At 41.0% G+C, this 19,835-nt stretch overlaps 1 long non-coding RNA gene across 1 annotated transcript in view; it reads right to left on the reverse strand.

The window, feature by feature from the left end:
• Window positions 1-294: 294 nt before the first annotated feature.
• Window positions 295-19,835, reverse strand: part of LOC106006139 — a 69,534-nt gene continuing 49,993 nt past the window's right edge. Inside the window, exon 3 of the long non-coding RNA XR_006602257.1 lies at window positions 295-633. This is a non-coding gene — a long non-coding RNA (uncharacterized LOC106006139). The remainder of the gene's footprint in view (window positions 634-19,835) is intronic.

Genomic DNA, 19,835 nt, shown 5'->3' on the forward strand with positions numbered 1-19,835 from the left:
ACATTGATAATCAGCCACTGATTATCTAGTTCCTGTCTCTTTTCTCTAAAGACCTTTTATTTATTTTTATTTTTATTTTTTTAAAGATTGTATTTATTTATTTGACAGAGAGAAATCACAAGTAGTCAGAGAGGCAGGCAGAGAGAGAGAGAGAGGGAAGCAGGCTTCCTGCTGAGCAGAGAGCCCGATACGGGACTCGATCCCAGGACCCTGAGATCATGACCTGAGTCGAAGGCAGCAGCTTAACCCACTGAGCCACCCAGGCGCCCCTCTAAAGACCTTTTAAACCTTCCACAGCACTTTGCTAGGTGTAGAGTCAGTGCCTAATAATTTTGTGTTATCTTTGTTCATTTATTCATTCATTCAGCAAGTCTTTCTTGAGTGCCTGCCATGAGTAGATACTTAATACAGTGGGGAGCAAACCAGATGTGGGCCTTAGCCTCACAGGTCTTACCTTCCGTAAGAAGGCAGACACTGAACAAATAAAATACATAAATATGTCATGACAAATTATCACGTATGTGAAAAAAGAAAAAGAACAGGATGCTGTGGGGGAGAATAGAGGGGAATACTTACATTACGTGAGGCAGTCAAGGAAGAACTCCATTGAAGAGGCGACATTTAAGCTGGGACCTGAAGAAAGAAATCAGCCATTAGAATGGGGGAAACATTCCTGGCAGAAGGGACAGCATGTGCCAAGTCCCTGCACAGCACTAGGATTGAGCACATGTAGTCTAGGAGCTAAAAAGGGCCTGTGTTGGGGAAGCATAGTGAGCAACACAGAAGGAGGGTGGATAGATGTCCAGAAGACCAGAATTGTTTAGGGTTTTCCAGCCTAAGTTAAGAAATCTGGATTTTTGTTCCATGAGGGGGGAAGACATGCTGAAGACAGAACCTCACATGGACACTGCACTGAACCTCTGATTAAGGAAGACTTCTTATCAGCTTTGAGTCAAATTAAGTGAGGTCATGTCTTTTCAGAAAATTCAGTGTATCTCTTTTGGTATTTTTTTCAATGCATACTATATATCCTGTAGGTATACTACACTGGGTTAACACCTGCTTGTGTTCACTGAATATATGATAGCAGTATCCTCCTGTTATCAAATATTCTTCTACACCATAATTTTTAAAAAAGATTTTATTTATTTATTTGACAGACAGATCACAAGTAGGCAGAGAGTCAGGCAGAGAGAGAGAGGAAGGGAAGCAGGTTCCCTGCCGAGTGGAGAGCCCGATGCGGGGCTTGATCCCAGGACCCTGGGATCACGACCCTAGCCGAAGGCAGAGGCTTTAACCCACTGAGCCACCCAGGTGCCCCTACACCATAATTTTTAATGACTTCCTAACATTTTCCTCATGGATATACCATAATGGATCTCACCTGGCTCCTAGTAGACATTTGAATCTCATAACTTAGCAACAATATTAATAACAAGAATAAACAACTCAAATAACAATGTACAGAACTTCCCTGCACATTAATTTTTGCACACATATGCCTGATTATTTCCTTAGGCAAAATTCCCAGATAAGAAATTAGTGGGCTGAAGGAATATGCTTACTTTTATAATTGGATCAAAAGTGCCACAGTCTCAGTCTGAAAGCTAACAGTTTACCTGTCCATGGGTGAAGTGTAAGAGTAGCCATCTCAATTAAAGTACTATTTTCAAATGGTGTGTTTTGGGCTACAGGGAAAATGGGAATTACTTGTATCCACTTGGTGAGAATCTTGCCTCTCATAAGCTTTGAATACTATAAGTAATTACACAAACCTTAACCTGAAAGACTCTTGGTTTGTTTTTCTGGAACATAAAGGGGAGAATGCCTCAAAGAACATATGCAAAGATTAAGAACAATCATGTATGGAAAGGACTTAAGAGAATATAGATCTTCCTTGACTTATGATGGCATTATGCCCCAATAAGCCCACCCTAAGTCAAAAATACAGTAAGTTGAAAATGCATGTAATACACCTAACTGATGGAACATAGCTTAGCCTAGTCCATCTTAAATGTGCTCAGAAAACTTACCTTAGCCTACAGCTGGGCAAAATCATCTAGCACAAAGCCTATTCTATAATGAAGTGAATATCACATAATTTATTAAATACCATACTAAGAGTGCAAAAGAGAATGGCTGTGTGGGTACAGAATGGTTGTAAATATAATTGTCACTGGGGCACCTGGGTGGCTCAGTGAGTTAAAGCCTCTGCCTTCAGCTCAGGTCATGATCCCAAGGGTCCTGGGATCGAGCCCCGCATCGGGCTCTCTGCTCAGTGGGGAGCCTGCTTCCTCCTCTCTCTCTCTCTGCCTGCCTCTCTGCCTACTTGTGATCTGTCTGTCAAATAAATAAACAAAAATCTTTTTTTTAAAAAAGGCAATTAAAAAATATATATATATGATCGTCACTGATCTTTGTGATTGCATGGCTGACTGGGAGCTGTGGCTCACTGACTTACTCAGCATCACAGGACAGAAGCACATTGCTGGCCCTGGAAAAGATCCAAATTCAGAATTCAAAGTACAGTTTCTTCCTTTTTTTAATTTTTAGTAGGCTCCATGCCCAATGTGGGACTCAAACTCATGACTCTGCCATCCCTGAGGTCAAGAGTCGCATGTTCTGCAAACTGAAACAGCCAGGCACCCCTTGAAGTACAGTTTTTACTGAATGCATGTGGCTTTCCCACCATTGTAAAGTTGAGAAATCATAAATCCAACGATCATAGTCAGGCCCGTCTGGACCTACCCCGAATAAGTACTGACTGGTGTTCTCTGCAACTCCACCCATACACACACAGACATACACACACATTTGGGGTGTGTGTCTGATGGTTGTGAATTTTGACACTCTCCGGGTCAAATGAAAAAAGGAAAGTTTTTGTCTCTATTATCACATCTTTAAGGCATTGGATAAAGTGTTTACCCACCTTCTCCTGGCAACTAAGAGTGTAATCTCGACATTCTGAGGTGAAACCTCTCCCACATGGATATTTCCTTTCTAAAGAGAAGACAAGTCATCTTCGGCTAACACTGGGCTTAGAGACTCTTTGTTTTGCCTTAAACCTTTCATTATTTGTTCACATTATGAGGCAAAAACATGGCATGGGAGTAAAAGTCCCTCAATACCTGGGTCGGGGGGCTAAGTCTTGCCATTCACAGCTAGCTTGGCCTTGGGCAGTTTGTTTGTGCTCTCTGAACCTCATTTGCCCCCACTGCAAAATAATACTGTACCATTTCTCAGTGCTAATGTGAGGATTACATGACAGTAACATAAGCAAGACACTTAGACACTGCTGTGTCAATAAGTCAATACATGTTTGTGAATCCAAATAGCATATCCCCCTCCTAAGCAATGGATAGAAATGATATAAGATCCCATACTTCTTACATCTGTGAAAAAAGACATCTGCTCTTAGGTCTAACTCAGCCTTTTATTCCTGCAATGATCAACTGCCTCTCCTCTTCTATATGTAGTCTTAGAAAATCACAGTGCCAGGGGAGCAAGATGGCAGAGGAGTAGGAGACCTAAATACCATCAGGTCCCAGGAGTTCAGCTGGATAGTTATCAAACCATTCTGAACATCTACAAACTCAAAGGAGATAGAAGAAGAGCAGCAATTCCAGGAACAGAAAAGCGACCACTTCTGGAAGGTGGGACATGTGGAGAAGTGAATCCAAGGCAGCAAATGGGAAGACAGACTGGGTGGGGGGGGGGGGGGGGGGGGGCGGAAGGGCTGCTCCCAGAAAGCATAGAGCAGCAGAGCATAAAATCAGGACTTTTAGAAGTCTGTTCCACTGAAGGACATCGCTCCAGAGGCTAAGTGGGGAGTGGAGCCCTTTCAGGGACAGTGTGGTCTCAGGACCCATGGGGACATAAAAAGACCAGGGGTGTCATAGTGTGACAGAGCTCCCAGGTATCAGAGTGGGGAAGCCAGCTGCAACGACCGAGCCAAAGAGTTACATTAAACCATGATCCAAAGCAGAGTCAGGCTACTGCTCTTCGAGCACCTGCCCCACAGGTGGCAGATCTGGAGAGAACCCCTCCTTCCTCCGCTGGGAGGAGTAGCACAGGAGCACGCTGCAGGAATCTGCTGGGTTTGGAGACTCCAAATGGGGCCGTGCACCAGTGATAGAAATGCTTGGTCACAGGCTGGGTGAGCTTGGAGTGCGGAGACCAGGGAGACAGGAGGAATTGACTGCTTTTCTCCGAGGGTGCATGGAGGAGTAGGGCCCTGAGCTCTCAGCTCCTCTGAGGCTAGAGATTGGGAGGCTGCCATTTTCATTACTGTCCTCCAAATCTTTACAGAAAGCGTTCAGGGAGCAAAAGCTCACGAAAGCGAGCCCGAGGCAGATAATTTAGCCATGCCCCTGGCAAGGGCGGTGCAATTCTGCCTCAGGCAAAGACATTTGAGAATCACTGCAATAGGTCCCTATCCCAGAAGATAAGTAAGAACATCCAGCCAAGACCAAGCTCACTGAATGAGAACTGCAAAACTTCAGAGTGATGGGAATATAGCACATAGAATTCATGGCTTTTTCCCCATGATTCTCTAGCCTTTCAAGGTTACATTTTTTAATTTTATTTTTCTTGTTCTATTTTAAAAAAATTTTTCCTCTTTCCTCTTTTAATGTTTTTTAAACTATTTTATCTTATCAATACCTTTAAAAAATCTTATAAAATTTTCATTGTTAAAAAAATTTCATTGTTATACCCATATTCTATCCCTTCATTGTATTGAACCTTATTTTCCATATAGGTTTATATAGGTTTTTCTTTCTTTAAAATTTTGGAAAAAAAAATTTTAGGATACAGTTTCTTCTAACAGATCAAAATATACCCTAAATCTAGCGCATAGCTTTATTCTATTCTCCAGACTAATCACATTTTTTCCTCTTTTTTTTTTTCCAACCAACTTCGTGTCTTATCAATTCCTTTTTAAATTTTCATCTTTATGGTCATATTCCATCCCTCATTTTAACTTTTGTGTGTGTGTGTGTGTGTGTGTGTGTGTGTGTATTATCTTTCTTTAAAATTTTGGGGAACAATTTCCTTTAATAGACCAATATACACCCAAAATCAAGTGTGTGGCCCTGTTCCATTCACCAGTCTAACACACACACACACACACACACACACACACACACACATTCCCCCGCCCTCCTTTCTTCTCCCCCTGGTTTGGAGTCTCTTCTGATTTGGTTAGTGTATATTTTTCTGGGGTTGTTGCTACCCTTTTAGTATTGTGTTCTCTCATTCATCTATTCTTATCTGGATAAATGACAAAGTGGAGAAGCTCACCTCAAAAATAAATAAATAAATAAGAGGCAGTACTGATGCCTTGGTACATTACAGACATTAGTAAGATGTCAGAACTACAAGGTACCTGGGTGGCTCAGTTGGTTAAGTGGCTGCCTTCGGCTCGGGTCATGATCCCAAGGTCTTGGGATCCAGCTCTGCATCGGGCTCTCTGCTCAGCAGGGAGCCTGCTTCCTCCTCCTCTCTCTGCCTTCCTCTCTGCCTACTTGTGATCTCTCTCTCTCAAATAAATAAATAAAATCTTAAAAAAAAGTATGTCAGAACTAGAGTTCAGAATGATGACTATCAAGGTACTAGCTGGCTCAAAAAGGGCATGGAAGATACTAGAGAATCCCTTTATGGATAAATAAAATCCCTTTCTGGATAAGTAAAGAACTAAAATCTAATCAAGTTGAAATTTAAAAAGCTATTAATGTAGTGCAATAAAAAATGGGAGCTCTTACTGCTAGGATAAATGAGACAGAAGAAAGAATTAGTGATATAGAAGACCAAATGTCAGAGAATAAAGAAGCTGAGAAAAAGAGAGACAAATAACTACTGGACCATAAGGGGAGAATTCGAGAGATAAGTGATATCATAAGATGAAACAATATTAGAATAATTGGGAACCCAGAAGAAGAAAGAGAGAGGGTGGCAGAAGGTATATTGGAGCAAATTATAGCAGAGAATTTCCCTAATTTGGCTAAGGGAACAAGCATCGAAATCCCAAAGGCACAGAGAATCCCCCTCAAAATCAATAAAAATAGGTCTACACCCTGTCATGTAGTAGTAACACTTACAAGTCTCAGTGACAAAGAGAACATCCCCAAACAGTTTGGGACAAGAGGTCTGTAACAAACAATGGTAGAAATATTAGATTGGCAGCACACCTATCCACAGAGACCTGGCAGGCCACAAAGGACTGGCATGATACATTCAGATCACTAAATGAGAAAAAATAGGCAGCGGAGAGTACTATAATCCAGCTAGGCTGTCATTGAAAATAGAAAGAGAGATAAAAAGCTTCCAGGACAAACAAAAACTAAAAGAATTTGCAAATACCAAAGTAGCCCTACAGGAAATGTTGAGAGGGGTCCTCTAAGCAAAGAGAGATCCTAAAAGTAACAGAACAGAAAGGAACAGAAGCAATATGCAGTAACAGTCACCTTACAGTGCAATACAATGACACTAATTCATATCTTTCAATAGTTACCTTGAATGTAAATGAGTTAAATGCCCCATCAAAAGACACAGAGTACCAGAATAGATTAAAAAAAAAACCAAGACTCATTGATATGCTGTCTGCAGGAAACTCATTTTAGACCCAAAGACACCTCCAGATTTAAAGTGAGGGGGTAGAAAATAATTTACCATGCTAATGAACATCAAAAGAAAGCTGGGTTGGCAATCCTTATATCATATAAATTAGATTTTAAGCCAAAGAGATGAGGAAGAACACTGTATCATACTTAAAGGGTTTGTCCAACAAGAAGATCTAACAATTTTAAGTATCTATGTCCCTAACATGGGAGCAGCCAATTATATAAACCATTTAAGAACAAAATCAAAGAAACAAATCAATAATAATACAATAATAGTAGGGGACTTTAACACCCCCCCCCACCGAAATGGGCAGATTATCTAAGCAAACAATCAATAAGGTAATTAAGCCCTTAAATGGCACACTGGACGAGATGGGCATCACAGATATATTCAGAACATTCCATCCCAAAGCAACAGAATACATATTCTTCTTTAGTGCACATGGAACATTCTCCAGAGTAGATCACATCCTGGGTCACAATTCAGGTATTAACTGGTACCAAAAGACTGGGATCATTCCCTGCATATTTTCAGACCACAAAGCTTTGAAACTAGAACTCAACCACAAGAGGAAAGTTGGAAAGAACTCAAATACATGGAGACTAAAGAGCATCCTACTAAGGAATGAGTGGGTCAACGAGGAAATTAAAGAATTTTTAAAAATTTATGGAAACAAATGAAAATGAAAACACAACTGTTCAAAATGTTTGGGACACAGCAAAGGTGGTCCAGAGAGGAAAGTATATGGCAATTACAAGCCTTTCTCAAGAAACAAGAAAGGTCTCAAGTACACAACCTAACACTACACCTAAAAGAGCTGGAGAAAGAACAACAAAGAAAGCCCAAACCCAGCAGAAGAAGAGAAACAATAAAGATCAGAGCAGAAATCAATGAAAATAGAAACCAAAAGAACAGTAGAACAAATCAATGAAATAGGAGCTGGTTCTTTGAAAGAATTAATAAGATTGATAAACCCCTGGCCAGACTTATCAAAAAGAAAAGAGAAAGGACCCAAATAAATAAAATCATGAATGAAAGAGAAGAGATCACAACTAACACCAAAGAAATACAAACAATTATAAGAACATATTATGAGCAACCATACGCCAGCAAATTTGACAATCTGGAAGAAATGGATGCATTCCGAGAGACGTATAACTTACCCAAACTGAACCAGGAAGAAAAAGAGAACCTCAACAGACCCATAACCAGTAAGTAGATTGAGGCATTTATCAAAAATCTCCCAACAAACAAAAGCCCAGGGCCAGACAGCTTCCCGGGGTAATTCTACCAAACATTTAAAGAAGAATTAATACCTATTCTCCTGAAATGTTCCAAAAAATAGAAATGGAAGGAAAACTTCCAAACTCACATTATAAGACCAGCATTACCCTGATCCCCAAACCAGACAAAGACCCCATCAAAAAGAACTACAGACCAATATCCTTGGTGAACATGGATGCAAAACTTCTCACCAAAATACTAGCCAATAGGATCCAACAGTACATTAAAATGATTATTCACCACGACCAAGTGGGATTTATTCCTGGGATGTGAGTTTGGTTCAACATCAGCAAATCAATCAATGTGTACAATATATTAATAAAAGAAAGAACGAGAACCATATGAAACTCTCAATAGATGCTGGGTAAGCATTTGACAACGTACAGCATCCTTTCTTGATCAAAACTCTTCACAGTGTAGGGATAGAGGGTACATACCTCAATGTCATCAAAGTCATCTATGAAAAACCCACTGAAAATATCATTCTCAATGGGATACTGAGAGTGTTTCCCCCAAGGTCAGGAACGTGGCAGGGCTGTCCATTATCTCCACTGCTGTTCAACATAGTACTAGAAGTCCTAGCCTCAGCAATCAGACAACAAAAAGAAGTCTGGTATCTAAATCGGCAAAGAAGTCAAACTCTCACTCTTTGCAGATGATATGATACTTTATGTGGAAAACCCAAAAGACTCCACTCCAAAACTGCTAGAACTCATGCAGGGATTCAGTAAAGTGTCAGGATATAAAACCAATGCACAGAAGTCAGTTGCATTTCTTACACCAACAACAAGACAGAAGAAAGAGAAATTAAGGAGTCAATCCCATTTATAATTGCACCCCAAACCATAAGATACCTAGGAATAAACCTAACCAAAAGGCAAAGAATCTATACTCAGAAAACTATAAAGTACTCATGAAAGAAATTGAGGAAGACACAAAGAAATGGAAAAATGTTCCATGCTCATGGATTAGAAGAACAAATATTGTGAAAATGTCTATGTTACCTAAAGCAATCTACACATTTAAAGCAATCCTTAACAAAATACCATCAACTTTTCTCAAAGAAATGGAACAAATAATCCCAAAGTTTATACGGAACCAGAAAAGACCCTGAATAGCCAGAGGAATATTGAAAAAGAAAAACAAAGTTGGCAGCATCACAATGCCAGACTTCAAGCTCTATTACAAAGCTGTCATCTTCAAGACATTATGGTACTGGCACAAAAACAAACACATAGATCAATTGAACAGAATAGAGAGTCCAGAAATGGACCCTCAACTCTATGGTCAACTAATCTTTGACAAAGCAGGAAGGAATGTCCAGTGGAAAAAAGACAGTCTCTTCAACAAATGGTGTTGGGAAAATTGGACAGCCACATGCACAAGAATGAAACTGGGCCATTTCCTTACACCACACACACAAATAGACTCCAAATGGATGAAAGACCTCAATGTGAGATGGAATCCATCAAAATCCTTGAGAACACAGGCAGCATCCTCTTCAACCTCAGCCACAGCAACTTCTTCCTAGAAACAACACCAAAGGCAATGGAAGCAAGGGCAAAAATGAACTATGGTAGCTTCATCAAGATCAAAAGCTTTTGCACAGCAAATAGTCAACAAAACCAAAAGACAACCGACAGAATGGGAGAAGATATTTGCAAATGGCATATCAGATAAAGGGCTAGTATCCAAAATCTATAAAGAACCTATCAAACTCAACATCCAAAGAACAAAAAATCCAATCAAGAAATGGGCAGAGGATGTAAACAGACATTTTTGCAAAAAAAAACATCCAAGTGGCTAACAGACACATAAAAAAATGCTCAACATCACTCAGCATCAGGGAAATACAAATCAAAAGCACAGTGAGATTTCAACTCACAGCAGTCAGAATGGCTAAAATTAACCAGTCAGGAAATGACAGATGTTGGCAAGGATGTGGAGGAAGGGGAACCCTCCTACACTGTTGGTGGGAATGCAAGCTGGTGCAGCTACTCTGGAAAACAGTATAGATGTTCTTCAAAATGTAGAAAATAGAGCTACCCTATGACACAGCAATCGCATTCCTGTGTATTTATCCTAAAGATACAAATGTAGTGATCCAAAGGGGCACATGCACCGGAATGTTTATAGCAGCAAGGTCCACAATAGCCGAATTATGGAAAGAACCTAGATGTCCATCAACAGATGAATGGATAAAGAAGATGTGGTATATATACATACATATATATATACATATATGTATATATATACACACACACAATGGAATACTATGCAGCCATCAAAAGAAATGAAATCTTGCCATTTATAACAACGTGGATGGAGCTAGAGGGTATTATGCTGAGAGAAATAAGTCCATCAGAGAAAGACAATTATCATGTGATCTCTCTGACATGAGGAATTTGAGAGGCAGGTGGGGGATTTGGGGGCTAGGGAAGGAAAAAAATGAAAGAAGATGGGACTGGGAAGGGAGACAAACCAAATAAGGTGGCTGGGTTATGGACATTGGGGAGGGTATGTGCTATGGTGAATGTTGTGAATTGTATAAGCCTGATGATTCACAGACCTGTACCCCTGAAGCAAATAATACATTATATCTTAATAAAAAATTCACAGTTCCTCTAATCTATAGCCTAGATAAGAAAACTCAAGTGAGATGGACACTGATGAATTTCCTGATGCATTGCATGGTTGTTTGAATGATTAGGTTGACCTGCAATCTTCCTCCCTTGTCAAAATAGAAAAATTCTGAAATGGCCAAGAGATCTAGACAGACAGTAGCCTAAGGAACGGAAGAGTGGAAGGGGTGCCTGAATTCATGGTAGTCCTCCAGGAGTGTTAACAAGCAGAGAACCACTGTTTATGTAAAGTTTGTTGTGAAAAGGTATATTCATTCCCATTGTGAATGGGAATGATAGCCCAACTATTATCATGCCAGAACCAACTTGGGCATAGATAAGTTTTGTTTTAGGTGACAGTGGGGAACAGTTAGGGTGGGAGAAGGGCCTCGATAATCAGAGAAAGCTTGGGAAGATCAAGTGTTTGAAAGTCATAACTTAAACTAAGTTTTGAGATTGTCTAATTAGTTTTTTCATTCTTGTTACTTCTGGAAAGCTGTTATTCCCATTCCCATACAAAATAGGTACAAATCCCCAAATTCCAAGTTTGTAAGATATTAGTTAGAGTATGGGCTTTGAGACCTATTTTTGAGATTGATTTTTACCTGCAGCCCAGATTGCTTCACTCCTGGATGTTGAACCAGACATCTCGAACATCCGCATCTCAGAGGCAAATCCATTCTCACTTACTGGAGACAAAGTCACTGATGTCCCTCTTGTCTCCTGGTTTTTTGTTTGTTTGTTTGTTTTGCTTTGCTTTGCTTTTCTCTCACCCCTGTCCAGTCTACCAGGAAATCCTATTGGGTATACCTTCTAAATATATTCAAGCCAATCTGACACTTTTTAACTACTCTCATTGCCACCCCTTTCCTTCTCCTGTTGCCAGCCTTCGCCTCTTATCTGATTATTACAACATCCTCTCCCCTGTTCTCCCTTGTTTTATCCTCATCCCTTCAGTGTATTTCAAACCCAGCAGGAAGACAGAGTTGGTCAGATGTAAAAGTCAAACCACGTCCACAGCCTCCAGCAGCACCCCATCCCCCTAGAAAGAATCCTTACTGGGGCTTCTGAGGCCAAGTGCTCCTGTCCCATGACCTTCCTGCTCCTCCTCTGGCTCTCCCTACTCATCCCACTTCTGCCACACTGGGCTCCTGGCTGTTACTCCAACACCATGGCAGGCACACGCCTGCCTCAAAGCCTCTCCTCTTGTCCTTCCCTCTACCAGGAAGATCCTCTGCTCACATACACACCTATGTGACACACCTGTCTTTGCTCAGTGGTCACCTTCTCAGTGACACCTTCCCTGACCACCATTTCGAAAATTGCACTCTGCCTGTTTTATTTTTTTCTCCTTAATGCTTCTTGCTGTCTAAAACACTTTACATTTTACTTCCTTATCTGGTTTATCATCTGTCTCCCCACTCGAATGTGGGCTACACAGCTGCTCCAGCAACATTTATTACATGGAATGAAACACAGACCTGATCTAGATGGGCAAATAATGCTGACGTCATGCGCATCACATGGAAAGCGTGTTGGAGGCTTGGAGCTAGGGATTAGAATTGTGAGAACTTCAGAAGGGGACTTCCTCACTTAGACATCAGCCCAGCACACTGCTGACGGGGCAAGAGGCCAGGCAGGGATACTGGGATTCAAAGCTGTTAGAAATGTGCAGTCTCTACAGCAAACTTGATGGCTTTCTCTGTGCTGCTCTGGACACAGGCAAGATGTTCAGGAGCTGGACAGTTTCCAAAGGATGCATTTATAATTCAGGATGATTCAGAGAAGGACTGGCTGTGAGATACCCTCCCTCTCTTCATCTTCCTGCCCACTTCCCCCACAATTGTGAGTCCTTAACCTATACAGTGGTGAAATGAGGAAGGAATCATAGACTGCGAACCCTCACATTACATTTGCACATGCCAGGCTCTGTGCAGGGCAAGTGACATATATGAACAGGTTGGATCCTCACAGCACTCCTACAAGGTATATACAATAATTATGGTCATTTTAAAGATGAGAACATTGAAGCACATAGAGGTTAAGTAATTTTCCCAAGGCCATACAGCTGGTAAGGGTCAGAGCCAAGATTCCAAATTTGGAAGGTGATGGAATATTAAAAAAGGACCTAACTCATCTCAAACTGTCAGACTCATCATGGAATGGATACTTTTTCATTGGACTCTAGACCTGCTTTTGTGTCTTGATAAGCTGGCTGTTGCCCATGGTCCTCTAGTCTCTCATCTGGCCTCATCTGGCCTATCCAATTGATACTACTCTCCACAGATGCACCCTATGTTTTAGACTGGCTGGTCCCTTCTTAGACCCTAGACTCTACTCACACATTCATTCTTGCACAGCCTTCCTCAACTCCTTCGCAGCATGCTCCCCGCTCTGAGCTGGGGCTCCGTGTCTCATTAGGGGTGTCTGCCTTTGGGATGAAGAAGCTTGGGAAGGCTCTCCAGATTTCATTTCTCCCTTCCTCCCCAATTCTCTGACTTTGGACTGAACTCTCTAGTTCCTACCTTTTGCCCTGTTCCTGCTTCCTGCCTTTGGCGCAGTGCCTCCATATGGACACCTCAGGGGTGGCCTTCCTGGCTTCTGGTTTCAGTCTCACCCTGGGTGCTGTCTCTTGGTCATGCTTTGCTCCTAAATAGCCCCTGGCCACTGTTGGTCTAGTAGCCCCGGTGGAGAGAAACTGACTTGAACAATCTCTACTTCTTCCTTTATCTGTCCAAATCCTGCGACTGTCCTATCGAATCTTTGGTAGGTTGAGGGTCCTCGATGAGACTTTCCTTACCAATGCCATCTGGTATTTTCTCTTTCTGCCTTTTGGTCATCCACATGTTTATTGGCAATATCATCCATTCGGACATGTGCTTTAACTTTCCTTTGGAACTCTTTACAGTTGGTATTAATCACCACCTGCTCCTTATCATGTATCTTCAAGAAGACAGCATGTCCTTCTAGTCCAGGACTGTTTTGTGCACCAACTTTATGTTCCCTGTCTCAGCAATGCTTGCTGATCTGGAGATTTTATGACCAAATCCATGAAGTGTGGGTTATGGAGAGAAATATGATATCCTGGAGACACCTGCAATATGGTATGTAGGAGTCTTACTTTTGGGGGTTGGTAGGTGTGGCTGGCTCTGCCTGTTTATGGGTGGCCCTCTTGTATTACCTCCATTACATCTGTCTCCTCATCTGGAAGGCTCTCTTTTCATGGCTGGCCGAGAAAATATATGAACAATTCTCTAGTAAGATGTCTGGCACATAGGGGCGCCTAGGTGACTCAGTGGGTTAAAGCCTCTGCCTTCAGCTCAGGTCATGATCCCGGCGTCCTGGGGTCGTGCTCTGCATTGGGCTCTCTGCTCTGCGGAGAGCCTGCTTCCTCCTCTCTCTGCTTGCCTCCCTGCCTGCTTGTGATCTGTCAAATAAATAAATAAAATCTTAAAAAAAAAAAAAAGATGTCTGGCACATAACAAGTGCTCAATGAAGAGTAACTATGATTTTTCTTGTCCCTAAGCTTTGAAATTTATATCAAACAGACCAAGAGAACATACTGGAATATGTTCCCTGGTGAACTTGTCTGAGGCTTCTCAGATCACGAATCTGTCCCAATATGGGATTTTTGAAAGACCTTATATTAAAATGGATTGTAGGGTTTTCAATCCCTTGAAATTGTGGAATTAATGCTATTAAACATTCATGATATAATAAAAGAAATTCAGAATGGAAGGTTTTCGGGTGAGCCTGTGAGATTGGATGGAAGGGGTAAGATGAAAGCTTTTGATTATTTCCTGATTGTGATTTTCCACCTGGCCTTCCTTTGTTTCTTTCCTCCCTCCCTTCCCCTCAAGTTTTGAAGGCTTGTCATGAAAATGAATGAAAGATCAAGGAAACCACTGATACATTTAGGTTATGTGCATATAGGTATTTATAGACTCTTTCAGGTGTTCAACATTTAAAAACTCAGTTTACTGTTCTTAGTAAAATATCACTGGTTGATTCCTGTTCACTCACTCTATTTTTAGCCTCTACATTTTATGGTTGCAACATGAGGCAAGACCTCCTATTAAAATCTTGACTATTCATTCATCCTTTCAGATGTGGGTTCTTAGATGTTGAATTACAATTGTTGTGATTCTATGTTAACTTCTGACTAGTGAGTTCAAAAACCATCTCTTACTGTTAGTGTTTTCTCTTTATTTCATTCATTCACAAACATTGGGTTCTTGGGAGGTGTCAGTTATGGAGATAGGAAGATGAATAAGATATGGGCCCTTCCCTTAAGAAGCTTCATCTACCGGATCATAATGATCTATTGTGATAGACTAGTTTGATTTCCAATAATGCATCTAAATACTACCTTCATTACAAAATAGTGACAAAGTTTTGATCTGCTAGAGAGATAGTGTGTGTGTGTGTGTGTGTGTGTGTGTGTGTATTTATTACCCCTGAACAACTTTTTCATGCTTTAACAAACTTTTAAAAAAGCCCTAAGTCCAGCTTATAGTTGGGGAAGATATGTCCACTTGGGTTTCCTATAATATTGTATTAGTGTTATAGACTCGGTTATTAAAATTCTTAATTTTTTTCCATAGTTTTAAAATGTAAAAGTCATCTTTTATCTCCTAAGTGTTCTTTTATAAAATGAATCCTTTTGTTCTCAGGAAGTTTTTGTAGAATAGATAACCAAACCTGTAGGAAAATTTAAAGACTCTTAAGTCTCTTACATAATTGAAAACATCTTATCCAGCTACATTATTTACTATTTTATGAACTTTAATAATGTTTATTTAATTTGGGGGGTTGCTTTTCTAGATGATACATATTCTTTGCAGTTAATGACAATAAAACATCAGTTATTTTCTAAGCTTTATTTCTCTTACTTATGTTTCACATACTGCATTGTATAGAGCAAAGTTCCTCCTTACTTTAGGCCCTACTGACATTTGGGCCTGGAAGAATCTTTGTTGTGGGGGCTATTCTGTGCATTGTAGAATATTTAGCAATGTTTTTGGTCTCTACCCACCACAGGCCAACTGCACTCCAGTTGTCAAAGTTAAGACAACCAAAATTGGTTCCGTACGTTGCTAAATGTGTCCTGAGAAGTAACGACTGGTCTAAAAATTCCAAAACATGGAGTAAAAACAACAGTGATAAAGGCATCTCTAATTTGCTTCTGCTTTTACAGGGAATAATGCTTCTGGTGTTTTTTCATTAAATAAATCAGTTTACCATAAGAGTCTTTATGAGGTCAAGGAAGTAGACTTTTACTCTTATCTTAAAATAAATAAAATGTAAAATTGCAGTGAGTGCTGATGGATGATGATGAAGGATAAATTCTTTGTGGTCAAAAAGAAATAATACAGTTCAGTGGCCCCCTTAGGACCAAGGCTGGGTAGGGAGCAAGTGAGTGAGTGTGTGTGTGTACAGTGTGAAGGAGTTGGGTGGGGAGTGTTGTGTAACTCTTGATTCTGGACACTTGGCTTATAGAAGCTGAGAAGAATCTATGCTAAGAGAACACAGCCAAGGCTTTTGCACAGGGGAGGGAGTCCAAATGCTGGGTTATCGCTGTAGCTGAGAAATAGCCCCTTGGTATTCAGAAGTAGATGAGTTCTGTAGCCACTCTTTTCAAACGATAATTTATTGCTGGTTTTGTTTTTCTGAACTCATTTTATTAGGCTTCTGCTTTCAACATTTCAAATATAACAAAGGAGTTGAGAGTCCCTGTTATTAGCTTCCAATGGCCTTGAGACGGCTGCCCCTGTGACTGAGGGGATGATGGCAAGCTTGGCAAAAAGCTAGGGGGGTCATGTTCAAACCTTCAAAACCAGACTGGGGTAGGGGCCACAGACAGACGGCACAGGTGAGGGGAAGCATAAATCCTACCGCTAAGCCATTCAGACTCCACTTGGCCTGAATGGGCCTCCCTCGTGGGGGGTTCAGAGCTTCCCGCCCCCCGCACCCCCAAGGGGCTGGCGGATTTATGTCAGCAAGAGCACTGCAGGAGAAAGAGATTACGAATGCTTTCAAAGGGTGTGTGAGGGGGTTGCTCCTCGGTCTGAGCGGTCTGGGACACAGAGCTGAGTCTGTGAGGACCTGGGCTGGTGCCAGCCAAGGGAGTAGGGTGGCCTAAGGAATGGAAGGTCACTGGCCAGTTGGGGGTTTTGATAATTATATCCTTGTTTCCTTGAAGGTACCAGCGTCCTTGATTTTGCAGCTTCAAAGAGCGCTGTCTCTGAAGTAGGGGGACGTTCACACCTGCTTTCCTGCAGTGATTTCTGTCTTCCTGGCTGCAGACTCAACAAGACAACAATACGTCTGTGGACATTTTCAAGGTCGTATTTACAAACCAGGCATGGGAAGCTTCTCGTCCACCCTTTCTTCTTAAATGAAAATGAAAAGGTTACTGTGCCCCATGAGAATAGAGCCACGAACCCAATTTAATGGTTTTACCTTAAATTCAGGTACTTTGTAGGTCAAGCACACTAAATCATCACACATGCACACACCCATCCTTGTCCCCTCTCCTTCCAATTCTTACACCACCCCAAAGGGGCTCATCATAGAACCGGAAGTCTAGTAATTACTAAAGACAGCAGTATACAATACACCTGGAATGGTTGTTTTTCCTCTTTGCTCTCCCATTCATCTCCAGAGAAGCTGTGCCAACAAGAGTGAAGAAATAGAAGCAGAGTGCTGCCTTTCATATTTTCCTTACAGCACTTACATTTCCACGAGGCCTTTAGAGCGGAGAGAGGTATTTATTGTTTTTGAACGGGACCCTGTTTGTCTGCTGTCCGCAATGAACATGATCCAGAGATGGGGTTTCCTCTGGCGAAACGTATACTTGCTTCTCTTCACACCATCTTCCCACGGATTATCCTATCAGTAAATGTGCAAATTTAAAACCACGTTTTGGGTTGAAAAATCCCATTTGTTAAAGACGAGATGACTGGTTTCTCGCATGTGAAATCTTCCCAAGAATGAGACTGGGAAGACTGGATATTGCACATAACTTCTTGGATCCTGTGCTCCGATGTTTCTCTTGCTGCCACCAGCTCTGCTGACCAAACCTTCCTTCTCTAGGCAAAAGCAGGTGCTGGTCAAAGCCTTTCTATGAAATTAGAAAGAGAAAAATATTGTCTATTTTTCTAGCAAGTTGTTGGTCTGAACTTGACAGTGATAGTAGTTCCACACACAAAATATTCCCCCTTTTTAACTTTTGCTCGGAGATTGCACAAATACACAGTTAATGTTGATGAATTTCCAGTTTAGTGACATAATTAAAGAACTAGAATCTTCCGTCATTGAAAATATAGTCTCTCCCCCAAACCCCTTTCTCTGTCTCGCTCTCTTCCTCCCCCCTCCCTCTCTCCTTCTCTTTCTCTCTCTATCTCAATCGTGTTAAGAGTTTCTCGCTTCCTAAGTCATGGGTAAAGACTGCTATGACTCCATCCTCCAAAGTCAGCTCCTACCTGCCACCTGGGACCCTGGGATTCTGAGCTTTTGCTTGTGATTTAATAACGAGACCCAACGGAGAGGCCCAGGTGCTATATCTCATACCCTTACGGATTGCCAAGGGAACATTTAATCTGTTGACTTTATTCAGTTATGCTAGTCTGGCAAACATACCTGGAGCTGTAAATTATTTAGATGTTTAATTTATTTGGTGTAGAAGGAGCTCTCTTATACCTTAGTTATCTAATAGCAGAAGATGAAAAACCACTTTGTTTGCAAATCATAAAAACTTTAACAGATTGTGCCTTACAGAGTAAAACAGACTTCCCTGACCTGAAAGGTATAACAGGGGTCCAAACAAGCATTGTTAACACATTATCCCCTAAGATAAAAATTATGGCATAAGTCTGCTCAGGTTAGAAGTGAAATGTGAAACAAAGGCCTTCCATTGGATAATAACTGCTAGTCTGAAGTGAACACAAAAATTGACTATAACTGAGGGGTCAGGAGTGGACAGCAGGGACCTTTGCCAGAGTGCCGTGTACTTCCCAATGACCCAGGGAGGGAGATATTTAAAAGCCTAGGTAATATGATATAATCTAAACCCTATTAGGATGCAAAATAACTATCTAATAATGAAACACGTCATTGTTTTATTGACTATAACCTTACACTTAGTACATTATCATTAATACAGAAATTCAGCACATGTTTCCTTAAAATAGAAACAACAAAAATAGATGGTCTAATGGATCAACTACTGTTACATCCGAGGGTGGGTGCCCCACCCTCCAACTGTTTCATTCACTCCCCTAATAAGAAAGGGTTGTTCTGAAGCAAAAATAAGCCTAATCCATAGTAACACAAAGAATCTATAGTAATACATAATCTGTAGTAACACAAAAATATAAATGAGAGGAGTACAAAAATTCTTTGTAAAATTTTTCTTTTACAATTGCCTTGCTAAAGGTCCTTCTGGAATCAGGGGATATGTTTGGGCTTTTATTTATCGTCATGCAAATACATTAAGATTTTTTGTTTAGAAGATGGGATCGGGAGGGAGACAAACCATAAGAGACTCTTAGTCTCTCAAAACAAACTGAGGGCTGCGGGAGCAGGGGAGATTGGGTTATGGACATTAGGGAAGGTATGTGCTATGGAGAGTGCTGTGAAGTGTGTAAACCTGGTGATTCACAGAACTGCACCCCTGCGGCTAACAATACATTATATATTAAGAAAAAATTAAAAAAAATTTTTTTTTTTGCTTAGCAATGGGAGGCAGCAAGGGTTTAGCTAAGAACACTGGTTCTGCAGTCCTGCTGCCTGGTTTTGAATTCTTGACTTTTATGAGCTGTGTGACGTTGAAGAAGTTACTTAAGTTTTCTGCACCTCGGTTTTCTTATTTGTAAAATAGGGATAATATCTTTCTCATGGAGTTTTTGTGTGGTAAAGTACATGCCATGGCACGTAATTGCTCAGTAAACGTTAAATTATTGCTGCTAATCATTTCCTATGTGCTCTGGACTCATGTCCTCATTTCCTTACAATAAAGAATGCTCTGGAGTAGTTATTACTTCTATTTTGCTAAAGATGAAATTTACCTCTAGACCCAGCACTGAACTAAGCAGAGCCCCAGTTCCACCTCAGGTGGATAAGTCTTTGTGTCAGGTCTGGATCCCCAGAAGGGGACTCTTTTTTTTTTTTTTTTTTAAGATTTTATTTATTTATTTGACAGACAGAGATCACAAGTAGGCCAAGAGGCAGGCGGGGGTGGGGGGAGGCGGGCTCCCTGCTGAGCAGAGAGCCCGATGGGGCTCAATCCCAGCACCCTGGGATCATGAC

The sequence above is a fragment of the Mustela putorius genome, unplaced genomic scaffold (assembly GCF_011764305.1).
Source record: "Mustela putorius furo isolate JIRA1106 unplaced genomic scaffold, ASM1176430v1.1 tig00003859_pilon_pilon_pilon, whole genome shotgun sequence".
In the NCBI taxonomy this organism is placed as follows: domain Eukaryota; kingdom Metazoa; phylum Chordata; class Mammalia; order Carnivora; family Mustelidae; genus Mustela; species Mustela putorius.